Source organism: Elephas maximus, chromosome 10 (genome assembly GCF_024166365.1).
Source record: "Elephas maximus indicus isolate mEleMax1 chromosome 10, mEleMax1 primary haplotype, whole genome shotgun sequence".
Lineage (NCBI taxonomy): Eukaryota > Metazoa > Chordata > Mammalia > Proboscidea > Elephantidae > Elephas > Elephas maximus.
The window spans coordinates 89,501,016-89,505,031 of NC_064828.1; the positions used below are offsets into that span (position 1 = coordinate 89,501,016).

Consider the following 4,016-nt stretch of genomic DNA (forward strand, 5'->3'; position numbering starts at 1 on the left):
CAACTGCCCTGGCCCAGCAGCAGCCACCAGCACTGAATGGGAAGTTGCCAGTGCTTTCATCCTCGGTGAAGGGAACAAAAGTGCTTCTCCCCCTACCGGGAGATTCTCCAGCACCCCCTCCTGCCCTGCGCCCCCTCCTCCTTCCCCCAATGTGGATTTATGTTTTGCTTCATAGGCATGTTAATAAACTTCCTCTTGAGCTAGCTGTTTCTGAGGGTTTGAAGTGGAAAACGTTGCCAGAAGGAGGATTCACGCTCCATGGAATCCTTCCTGTTAGTCCATTAACTAAGGCCTGTTCAAGTCTTCCCAAAAACCACCAAGAGCAACTTCCCTTCTTTACTCCAAAGGTGCCCGTGGTTCTACTGCAGACCTCCAGGGTGGGCAGCCCAGTGAGAAAGGCAAAAGGCACCAGATGATCAAGGAGATGATTTTTTTTTTTTTTTTTTCACTAATGCAGAGGAAACTCTCAAAGAGAAGGAATGGGGTGTGGGGCTTTAGAGAGGCAAGTAAACAAGGAATTGAAGAGAAGTGTGGGATGGGTCTGATCTAAGAATATGTAGAAATGCAAACGAGTTGCAGTTTCAGAACACAAAAGGGTGGGGTGGGAGTTCTCTACCTCACTGTTTTCTGGGAGCACGGGGCTCAAAGCTCAGCAAGGGGGACAGATGGCCAAAAAGTTTGTCTCCTTTGTAGCAGAAGAAGGAGAAAATACGTGGTGAGAGCGGGGTCTCAGCGGCCTCAAGGAGGTGGTGCTGGGAGCTGGCGCTGGAGGTGAAAGTAGGCAGAGAAGGAATGGGTGGGGAGGAGGTGCTTTTTTGGCAGCTGAAATTTCACTCCTCAAATTCAGAAATCCTCCTCTTCAATCCTCTTTGCTCTGTCTTTACTACTTTTCCCAGACTATCTCTCCAGCCCCTGTAATGGTTAATTTTTTGTGTCAACTTCCTAGGCCAGTTATTTGGTCAAACACTAGTCTAGATGTTACTATGAAGGTATTTAGATATGATTAATGTTTAAGTAAAGCAGCTTATCCTCCATAATCAGTGGAAAGCCTTAAGAGCAAAGACTGAAGTTTCCAGAAGAAAGATATCCTGCTGGAGTTTCCAGCCTACAGCCTGAGCTATGGATTTTGGACTTGCCAGCCCCCAAAACCTGGTGAGCCAGTTCCTTAAACTCGATCAGTCAATCTTTCTCTCTCTCTCTCTGAGATTTTAAGGAGTTAAATTATTTATTAAATTATATATCATTTGGGTTCCATTTCTTTAGAGAACCCCGATTGATAGAGCCTCTTTTCCTTCCTCTCTCACATGGCAGGTGGGTGAGGATATGGTGGGAAGAAAACAGTTTGGCTCCTATTATTCCTTTAAACACACACACAAAAACATGGGGCTCCATTCCGGCCACCTGGAAGAAACAAGGTGCCACCAGAGAGTTCTGGCCAAACACTTGGATTCTTTAAGGATGTTGTTGAAGAGAAAGAAAAAATTGGATGGCTAAGTAGCAATAGTCACAATCAAAAGTTGTAATTTTCCTTAGCAGTAAGAATAGCCTTTTTCCTAATGTTTCCTTTGATAAAGTCCTGCCTGACTTTGCCCCAGCTGCCCCTCTGTTCAACCAGTCCAGCCAGATGTGGGAATTTTTTTCCATTCACCCAGTGCAGTTTTTAAGGATGGAAGAAAAGATGATATGTTTCCCCCATTAGTGACTCTTTCCACCACTGGAGAGAATCTGTCCTTGGTGAGGCTTTTTGCTACTGGCTGTAGATAAAACAGTCGGGGTGGGGCAGCTTTGGAAGCAGGGGGAGAGATGGGGATTTTTCCATCTGGGATCGCAAAGCTGTTGTGGCAAAACCAGATGGAACCACAATCTATCTGTGGAGAGAAAGCTTCTCTATAAGCTGGTCATTCAACATGAATATGAGGTTTCAACATGATGGCCAAGAGATAGGAAACTCGGATTGATTATGAAACACCAAGGGCAGATTACTCCAATTTTGGTAAGCTAAACCCTGAACTTAATTCAGCAAGGAGCTTACTTGGACTGATGAAGACAAGGATTGTAAAGTCTTGAATTCAAGTCGGGTCATGTCAAAGAGAGAAATTGATAGCAGATACCTTGCTTTGATTTGGGGGTTATTGTGAGGGGGCCCTAGAGGCTGAAGACACCTAACTAATTAGTACTCCACCAGTTATCAGGCCACTCCCAGTCACCTCCCCACCTCGTCACTCACTTCCTCTAAGTTGTTTTGCAGACCCTCTGGAGAGCTCCAGATGGGTCCAGGTCTAACTGGCTCAGAGCGGTCAGACATGCACAGAACAGACAAAGATGACCGACAGAGGACCCCGGGCCACCACGCATACTCCATAACACAAGAGAACTCATGTCAAGGAACAAAAAGGCTCATGTCAAAGAACCAAAATCACTGGACATACATCACTTGCACTAGCCAAGCCCATTTCAAAAGCGAAGAGTTCGTTGGCCACTTTTGTGCTGAGTCTTAGCCTCGCCTCATAATGAATAATCAATAGAAACTATGAATAGTTAAAACTCTCTGATCCTGCCCACTGGCTTCCCCCTCCCCTATATGAATATGTATAATTATAAAATGTGAATACTTCCTCAAATTGAGGAACTCAATCTGAGGTCAATACCTCTGAGTTCCCACTTGCTAGTCTGCAAAATAAACTCTGCGTCTCAAAACCAGTGTCTGAGAGTTCGGCTTCTTGCACACTGGGCACAGACCCATTGGTCTGGTTTCTTTATCTTATTCACAAATATTCAAACCAAATATTCACTTTAAAGAAATTCCTGACCAAAATTAATTCTGCCAGCAGTTTTTCTCTCACCCAAAGTTGCAAATTCTTTCTTTCCAGTTCTAAGCCAGGCTTGCTGAAATTTGAATTTCAAAAGATAGAGCTGAGTGGAGGGACAGAGACCATCTTGTGACCTGATATCAGTTTGATCTCAATAAAAGGGGGGAGGGCAGGGTTCAATCAATCATGTTAAGATTAGCCAATGATTGATCTTCTTTCTATATTTCTCCTTCCTCTTTATAATAGCCTCATTGAACCTAGCTTCTTTGAGCCATTTGCTTTTTCTAGAATCAAAATGGTCTCTCTATATGCATATGGATTGCTTGCCAGAAGAAAGAACAAGTCCGTTTAGAAGAAATACAGCCAAAGTGCTCCTTGGAAGTGATGATGGCAAGACTTCATCTCACATACTTTGGACTTGTTATCAGGAGGGACCAGTTCCTGGAGAAGGACATGATGCTTGGTAAAGTAGACGGTCAGTGAAAAAGAGAAAAACACTCAACGAGATGGACTGACACGGTGGCGGCAATAATGGGCTCAAGCATAACAACAATTGTGAGGATGGTGCAGGACCAGGCAGTGTTTCGTTCTGTTGTATATGGGGTCGCTATGAATTGGAACTGTCTCGACAGCACCTAACAGCAACAACAATATGCATGTAGAATAACTGCTCAGAATAAACCTTAAATTCAAATTTTGTTGAGTTTTGATTATTTTTTAATAGAGGTTAGAAGAACAACAGTCAGCTAGTCTCCACCCTGTTAAGTCATCTTTCAGTTGGGCGTGAACATGCTTCCTTAACGCACCAGAACAATGTTGGGACTGCAATTACTGTAAAGAATTTTATAAATGCTGAGTGTCCCTGTAGACACTATTCGTGAACATCCTCTAAGCTGCACTTAAACCACATTCCAGGGTGTAATTAAGGATACTCAACAATGACATAAGGTAAATTGTGAGTTTACTTGAAGCTCCCGACATCCAGTTAGAGGGATGTAGCAGACTTCCCGTAACACATGAGGTGAATGCCATCTGTCACAGCCTCCTTCCTTCCTTTCTAGAGAGTTCTTTGTGTCACCTAATAATGCAAAAAGGAGCACCTTTTTGGCTCTCAAAACCCGGTCTTCCAACCACAGATCAGTTAACAAGCTGTGTGACCTGCAGCAGGTCATTCCCCACTCTTCTATAAAATGAGATGGTTGGACA

At 43.9% G+C, this 4,016-nt stretch overlaps 1 long non-coding RNA gene across 1 annotated transcript; it reads left to right on the forward strand.

Annotated features, from left to right (window-relative positions):
* The first annotated feature begins 630 nt into the window (after positions 1–630).
* On the forward strand, positions 631–3,489 carry LOC126084111 (uncharacterized). The gene is made up of 3 exons (XR_007518947.1): positions 631–715; positions 1,042–1,152; positions 3,057–3,489. It is a non-coding gene; the product is annotated as an uncharacterized LOC126084111 (long non-coding RNA).
* The last annotated feature ends 527 nt before the right edge of the window (positions 3,490–4,016 follow it).